The sequence below is a fragment of the Jaculus jaculus genome, chromosome 1 (assembly GCF_020740685.1).
Source record: "Jaculus jaculus isolate mJacJac1 chromosome 1, mJacJac1.mat.Y.cur, whole genome shotgun sequence".
NCBI lineage: Eukaryota > Metazoa > Chordata > Mammalia > Rodentia > Dipodidae > Jaculus > Jaculus jaculus.
The window spans coordinates 93,995,561-94,004,459 of NC_059102.1; the positions used below are offsets into that span (position 1 = coordinate 93,995,561).

The window sequence follows — 8,899 nt, forward strand, 5'->3', positions numbered from 1 at the left end:
TCTTAATCACAGGTTAATGTGTTTAATAAGTTTACCCCTTCAGTTCCTATTTGCAATACTCAATATTCCTTTGAAATACCAATCAGACCCAGAAGTGGCCAAGTGGCCAACAGTAAATTTTCATCTTCCAGAGTTGAAAAGTTAAGATTCTCCAAGCATTCTGTATTCCAGTGGTACTTGTCCAGAATTGGTATCTCCCCTAGCTGGGGAATTTTAAATGTACCAGTGGGAAAAAAAAAAAAAAAAGCTTTTTCCCCTTCAAGGGGAAGAAAGAAAATTAGTCCTCATCAGGAATGGTTGTGAGGTCTATCCTGTCCCATCTCTTCAGGCTCCCTGTCTCTTTTTTTTTTTTTTTTTCAATAGAGCTAGAGACCAAAACCTAATCTGAGTTACAAAAAACAAGACAGTGATGGCTAGTAAGGGAGTCAGCAGGAGTAACTGAGATACTCCTTCACCTCCCACAACCAATGTATGTGCTTCACAGAAAAACAGTAACAACAAATTCACAAAATACAACAGTTAGGATTACAAAACCCATTCATCGGAGGGTGCTGGAATGCAGCAAAGACAGGTGGGAGGGTAATGGCACAGGGAAAAAAACCAAGTATTCAAATCTGTCTAGGCACAGGGGCTTGTAAATGCTAGAAAAAAGCTGGAAAACCTGTGATCTTTTCAGACTCACGGTGGTGGTAAAACTCCACATACTGGGTCAGGACGATCCTGCCTTATGTGCACCAGAGACAAAGATTCCAATTCCTCAAAGAGAAGGGGATATGCAGAGGCCCTTGGCAGTGGGTCCCTCCTCCCCTGGCAGGGAAGGAGAACAGGATAAAGAGCTGCCACAGCCTCCATCCAATCCCACCATCTCCTTTGGACAGCAGGAATCTCAGAGGCCTGCAGCAGCCTTCAGTTTGGCAGGAGATGGACGCGGTGAGGGGAGCTTCTCTGTGGAGGTTGAGCTGCTTAGGGCTGACTGCAGGTAGACTGTCTTATGGAATAGACTGTTGCTTAAGAAGACCACCAAGGAGGAGAGGGGCAGCTGGAAAAGGTATGCTTTCCCAGGAGTCTTTGCTTCATTGGCGCTGATGATGAATAAAGGAAACAGGATAGAGAAGAGGCAGCCACTGATGATGCATTGCTGTGAGGAATGCCAAGGGCAAGACAAATCCAAAGTAATAAGGCAAATTCCTTTCTATGTTTGACAATCACTGGTGCATTTCAATTCCTTTATTGAACCAACTATACTCAAAGCAGTACAGTGAGTAAAGAAGTGATATATGTAGCAGACTAACCAGCTGGCCAATGAGATGGATGGGGAAGAGACTCACAAACACCCCCTGGATAAGGAAAAGAGCCTGTAGCAGAAGGTTGAAGAGCATGTCGGCAATTATTTTGCTGACACTGGGGAATGGATGAGGCTTCCTCCCTGATATCACAAATTCCAGGTCAGCTATATCCTGAAACCAAATGGTATTCACAACTTGGCTAAACACAAACAAGGGGACCACCCAAAGACCCCTGAAAATGAAGTAAGGAAGAATTCCAGACATCTCCATGGAGCGATGGGTCACCAGTGATCCAGGCTGTCACTGACTGAAGCGCAGGAATAAACACTCTGTAAAACAAGAGGAGAATGAACCAGAATACTCCACCATTCCAAGCACTACACTGGAAAATTCTACTAACAATGCATGGCTCACTCTCTTGTTTTCACTCTAAGCTGTGGATTTTTCTCTGTGCCAGGACACTACTTGCCCTTCTCTCTTTTGTTGGATTCGGGCATCTAGCTTTGAGATGGTGCAAATGCCTGAGATGGAGTCTGATACCCCTGCCAAGGTCTTGGAGAAAGATTTTAACACTCCTCACTGCCCAGACTACCAATTACTCAGAGAGGGAAGTATTCCCAAAGTTCTCATCATGAAAGACCCCGCAGCCCAGCAACAGATGCTAGCCCCCTGCTCCACCCGGTGTTCCCAGGGCCTGGGCTACACCAGCACTGGGCATACCTGGGCCGCCTCTATCTCTTTTATATTCCTGATTTTTCTTCCTTCTCTTCTTGGATGCTGACCTGTAATTCCCAGTACCATCATGTGGCTATGAACCACAATGAACTGTTGATAAGAAAGATCTACAAGGTTTCCCAAAAGAAGACAGATTTCTATCAGAGCACTTGATGACCCACCAAAGGTTAATGGTAAGACCCTATTGATGAAGACATCATGTGCTCTTGGTACTTAACATGGAGTGACCTGGCTGAAATCTGGAAGAGACAGCTCATCTAATGCCAAAAAGTGCTGCATGAGTGACTGGGGGAAACTGGCCAACATCTATCTGTTCAAGCAACTTGAGGTCTAAGCTACTCAGCAGCAAACAACCTGACCAGATACTCACATGAAGTGCAATAGTGGTACCACAGCCATGGTGGGTAACCAACTGCTCTTGAACTAGCTAACTGATCTGCTCAGTGGAACAGAACCCATAGCTGGAGCTGGGAATGAAGTCAGAACCATACCCACAAACAAGCCCGCTGGCCATTATCAAGCTCCCACCAATTGTAGGCTACAAGAGGGCCTATACCTATTAAATTCTCTCTCTCTCTCTCTCTAAAAAATAAAAATAAAAATAAAGGAAAAAGGTTATCCCAGTTATCTGGTGCTAATTTCACTCTCTGTTGGAGAATTTGCTTCTGTTTTGCAGAGGGACACAGATTTTAAGGAGAGAATCAGCCCATCACACTTCAAAAGGGCCCCAGCTGAAACTAAGAGTATTTGGGGAAATGAGCAAGAGTTCTGCTTTCTTGGTGAACCTGGTATGAGCACAAGGGTGAAGGAGATAGACACAGAGAACACTCATCTCTTACCAAACCAGATATCCAGAGACACAGGGGCTCCCAAGACCTCATCACTGAAGCAGACCTAAAATAAACCAAACATGGCTCAGGGAAATTTGTGGAAGAGGGGCCGAATAATTTTAGAGCCACACGTTGGGTCATTATGCATAGAGATATTGCCTCTTACCCATAACTGATGGCTAACCCCATAATGCACAACACATATTCCCCAATTGGGAGGGTCCCTGCTGAGGGAGGAGTACAGGAAGGAGGCTAAGGATGGTACCAGCATGACTGTATACACTGTGTATATAACTAATGAAAAAAAAAAGGAAAAGAATGGCAGTATTTAAGAAGACAAACCACAACAAATGCAAGTTAGTATGGAAAGAACCCATTATACACTACTGGTGAGAATACAAATTGCTGCAGTCACTATGAAAATCAATATAGTGGTTCCCTAAAATCTCAAAGCACAACCACAGTATGAACCAGCTATACAAATCCTAAGTATGTGTACTTATGAGTTAATTCCATATGCTACAAATATACTTAAGCATCCATGTTTATTGCAACACTTTACACAAAAGCCAAGTGTAGAATGAGCTTACATATCCCGCATTGCATGAGTGAATAAAGAACATGTAGTTTATAGAAATAATGGATTTTTATTCAGCCCTACGGAAAAGGAAACATGTTTAAATTGCAGCAACAAGAATAGTATGGGAGATTGCTATATGAAACAAAATAAACAAGATTTTGAAGAAAAGTTATTGTTTCTTTTCATATGTATCAGTTGGATATTATATTGGAAAGTAGAAGCAGGAATACTTAGAGTAAGAAAAGGGGCTAGCAAGAGGCAGTGGGAAAGAGGCAAATGGGAAATGGTAATTGGCATAAATATTGTCAAAGTATGCTTATTTAAATGATAATTTCATAATGAAAGCCATCATTGAATTTTTTACTGATAAATATTTTTACAAGAATACTTTAACATTACACTAAAAACTCTATATTGTTTAATCAAGAAAATCAAATTAAAGATAATATCTTGAAAACATATAAAATTCTCTACATTTGGAGAACAGATGGTTTGAAGGTAGAAAATTTTGTGAAACTAAAATAATAAAACTACAAAAATTAGCGTGTCTCCTTATCAAGTCCATAGACTACATGATGAAAACACAAAAAATAATTAAACTTCTGTTTGCTGGCAATTAAGAGCCTCAAAAGACAATTCTATAAATGATTGAATCTATTTTACTCTAACTAGATTACTATAACATGGAAGTCACTGATATGTATAGATATATATGTATATATTACAGATCAGGCGCATGGAGTTGTTGTGAGGTCTAAATAACCTGGATTTATTTTTTTTTTTCCTTTCAAGGCTGCAGTGCTAAGCTTCACACATGCTGGGAAGTACAATAGCACTAAACAATATGGCCTGCCCTTTGCAGAAATAAACTGGTCTACAAAATGAATGAGCACTCTTCCCCAACAACTGTTTAAGTAAATGTGTGCCAATAGGTATGATGAAGATTCCAGTGTAAGAATAGCTACTTAAAAAAGTTTTCACTTTTAGATATGATATTGGCAACACTTAAATGATTTAACAACATTAGTGAACACAAACATATAAACAAAAACATATGTTCCCGAAGTTCAATTTTTTAAAAACCTAAAAGCATAACAGAATTTTTAAAAAGGTTGAAAGTCAAATAAAATTAATAAAAATAGCACCAGCAAGAAGTTTATAAGTAAATGCAAAGCACTTAGAGAAAGCAAAGTAAATCAAAACAAATTAAGACACCTTTTATGTTAAGGAGAAGACAATTTATTAAAAGTTGATTTATAAATTCAATATAATCTATGCCAACATTCTAGCGGAGTTTTACACAATTTGACAAGCAGAATTAAAAATTCATGTGGAAGAACAACAGGTTAAGGTGAGACAAAATAAACTATAAAAGAAGAATAAAGTTGGAGAATTTTCACTATGCAATTTCAAATTTAACTCCAAAGCCATACTAATCAATATACTGTAGTACTGGTTTTCAGTATAGGCACATAGATCAATGGTACAGAATTTATGGCATGCAATAAATATGTTGAGATGTAGCTAATTTTCATTAAAGCTCCAAGACAAATTAAAGTGATAAAAACATTTTTTCTTCAAACCCTTTTATAGAAATTGCATATCCACATCATAAATAATTATATGCATCCACCTCTTTGTCTTTTAAATCCTGAAAAAATGAGACAAACTAAGATCTGGAAGAAAACAATTATAACTCACATATGTGGTAAAGGATTTATACACAAAATATATAAAGAACTCATATCATGTAAACAAACAACAGAAAAAAAAAACATTGATTAAAGGAGAGGAATGGGGCTAGAGAGATGGCTTAGCAGTTAAGGCACTGTGTGCAAAGCCAAAGGTCCCAGGTTTCATTCCCGAGGACTCATGTAAGTCAGTGGCACAAAGTGGCACATGCATTTGGAATTCATTCACAGTGGCTGAAGGCCCTGGCACATCCATTTCTCTCTCTGCTCCCCCCTCTCTCTCTACCTCTTACTCCCTCACAAATAAATAAACATTAAAAAATAATAAAAAGAGGAATGAACTTGAACAGATGCTGCACCAGGGACACCAACATCTATAGTAAAGTAATATTTAATATAATTATAATAAGGGAATATCATACAAAGTGCTGAAAATTACTACACACTTAGTCAAATAAAAAAAGAGAATCAAAATCAAAACTTTGCAAATTATGACAATCACAGAGAACTAGAATCCTGCTTCATTACCAATGTAAATTATTAGTTTCAAGCTCTTTGAAAAATAGTTATTCCTTTAAATGTGGCATTTAGAAGACATTGTTTGTTAATAAATATTATATATTAAAACATTATCAAATACATTATTTTTGTAAATACATACCATATGATAAGCCCATTCTACTCTTTGCAAATTACTCAAGAGAAAAATAAACTATTGTTCAAATAAAGCACACAGCTACATATTTGTAAATACATGAGCTAAATTAACTTGGTTTAGTAGCTTTATTTGTTATAATCTGAAATTTCATGCTATACAAGTTTCCAATAATATGTAAATACATAACAAATTTTACTGTACCCATACACTTAAAAGCTGGTATTCACTAAAAAGAGATGGATTTTTAATACATGTAATAATAGAATATATTTCAACATAATTATCCTAAGTAGAAATAAACAATCAAAAAGAGATAATACTGTATGAATTCATGTATAAAATTCTAGAAACTGTAAACAACAGAAACATTACCACTGACTGCCTGCGAACTAGAAGGGAAACTGCAAGTTGGGGTAGGCAGTTGAGATTACAAGGTTAACAAAGAGATTTTAGAAGTTAATCTCAGTATTTTAGTTTGTGTAGCTTCGAAGATTTGTACATATGTCAAAACTTAACAATTGGTATACCTTATGTCTACATAGTTTATTGATTATATTTCTGTAATAGTTACCTTCTTATTGCTGGGGCAGGGGGGACACCTGACCAGAAAAAGCTTATAGAGGGAAAGGGTTTATTTTGGCTTACAGTTTCAATGGGAAGTTTCCCCATGATAGAGCAGGCACCCAAGGCATCATATCTTATCAGAGTAGCAAGAAGAAGTAGGCTAAGGTAGCTTTCAACACCCAATAGGCTATTCAAATAAATCTTAAGGTCAACCCTTAGCCACCACCATAACAATTACATTTTCAAAATTATAAAATGACTCTTGAAGTTATTACTATTTTATCTTTAGTCAGAAGTATGTGGACTATAATGATCCAGTTTATTCAAATATTTAAATAGATATATATTTAAAATATGTTTAATAGTTTATGATATTTTTATATATTATAATCCAATTGATTTTAATTCCTACAAAACTTTGTATAAGTATTTTTGTGATAGTAATTGAACCACATTGATTTTCAATAAGTTGTCTAAGTTGCTATAAGCTAAGTGTTTTTATTTTCCACTAATTGTATAACAGACCTATTTACAACTTGAACAAAGAATAAATTTGTGTATAAACGATGACAAACACTTACCTATCACTGTGATATTGTTGTGCAATATCTAAATATTGAAGTAAACTATGAAAACTTTATAGATAATGGTGGTTAAATCACAATTTTATGGTGAATTTTTTGAATATCACTTGATTACAACAGTGTTTGAGTGATATAAATAATGCATGAACTCCCAAGTTCACAAAATAACAACATATTCCTTGATCTTGTTGAGAATTAAAATGTATTTTCAGTGTTGTTTTGTTTTATGCCCAGTATGTGTGAATGAGATTAGCAATGTTCCCCATGATTTTATATCCAAGCTTTTCTATTGCTTGGGACTATTTTTAAACTGTATCTGGCAAAATGTTCCTAAGATATTACCATTTTGAAGAATGTTGTATTTCCAGCACAGTATAATTTTTTTTCACCAAAAACAAGAGTAAACATGCTTAATTGATGAAAATATCAAGTAGTATTCAGTTGTATTTTCCTGAATATTTCCACAGTTGATGTTTTATGCAGAATTAACACATAATAAGATAGGAATAGACATGCTGCTAGCTTATTACCTTCCAGCAAAAAAGATAACATTTGGATATTTAGAGAAAGGCATGTTATGTGTGTGGGAGTTATTTTATTTTATATTTAACTGAACATAAAGAATGAAATAAGGCATGTAGACAAATAGGCTAGTACTCTCTTTCCTGCACTCCCTTCTCACAGTAGGAGCACTAGAATTACAGAGGCTCACCTCAATTTATGGTTTGTAGTTGGGGTCTGGAGAACCAAATCGGGCACTCAGACTTGCACAGCAAGTGCTTTAACCCCCAAGGCCTCTCCCCAGCTCCCATTTGCTATTTTGTTTGACTGCTTTAGGTAAAAATAGCTTTATTAAGTCACAATGTCTAGGCTGTTTTGTAGACAGACTATCAGTCTTGATTTGTATGAAATATAATCCTAAAAAATATTCTTATAGTTTAGCTTATTACAGGTCAATTTGTTTTGTTATTTATTTTCTATATATCTGCGAAATTTTATTCAGAAAATACTAGAAATTAACACCTAATTAATGGTTATTTGGTGGTTATTTTATAAGACCAATGATCTAAGCCCTGAGCTATGGAGTCCAGTGGCTATTTTATATTGACCAACTGAGACAGACAACTCTTAGGTATATATCTATTCAAGATATTTTATTTGATAACTAGATCTAATCCCTGAGCTATGGAGTCCAGTGGCTATTTATATTAACCAACTGAGACAGACAACTCTTAGGTATATATCTACTCAAGATATTTTATTTGATAACTGGCACTGATTCTTAAAATCCAGAATTTCCCACAGTTTTCTATGCTTAACTCCATTGAAGAAAAAGAAGTTTGAATGAAGAAAGTATAGCCTACCAATCAAATATCTCAGGCCAATGAAATAGTTGAATGAAATTTCAAATTAGATCAGCAATTCTATATATAAAGCTGTATAAACTTTACAGTTGAGGACCTGTTATGTGAAGAAATTAACTGCAGTAATAACCTGCTTAGAAAATGAATAATGCATGAGAGAAATTCTGTGAGAATCCAATAAGGAATGTGGTTTAGTTTCTAACCATTTGTTTGGAACATGTTCCTAATACTTGATTGACTGGATTCTATGTTTAGTTGGTTATATTGGCTCAACCTGAGTCATTATGATATATCGTATGAAGCTAGTGTTACTACAAAATTAAAGTAAGAAAAATATGTTATGCTTGCTATTTACTGTGCATCGTTCTATTAATTATATCCATATTAACTTACTTAGTCCTTACAAACTTAGAAGGGAATTATCTATATTATAATCTTCATGTTTCAGATACAAAAACTGAAGCTTGGAGAGGTCATATCATCAGCCCAATTTTTATGCCTCCTTGATACTGGCCAGCTGAAAAAAAAATTTCACTGAAGTATAAATATTATGTGTGAAGCAGCTGAAAACTGTTGAAAGGAACACTGAGCCCACTGACTAGATGCC

The 8,899-nt window shown here is 35.8% G+C and overlaps 1 pseudogene; it reads right to left on the reverse strand.

The window, feature by feature from the left end:
• Positions 1-886: 886 nt before the first annotated feature.
• On the reverse strand, positions 887-2,535 carry LOC101600435 (annotated as a pseudogene).
• Between the last annotated feature and the right edge of the window lie 6,364 nt (positions 2,536-8,899).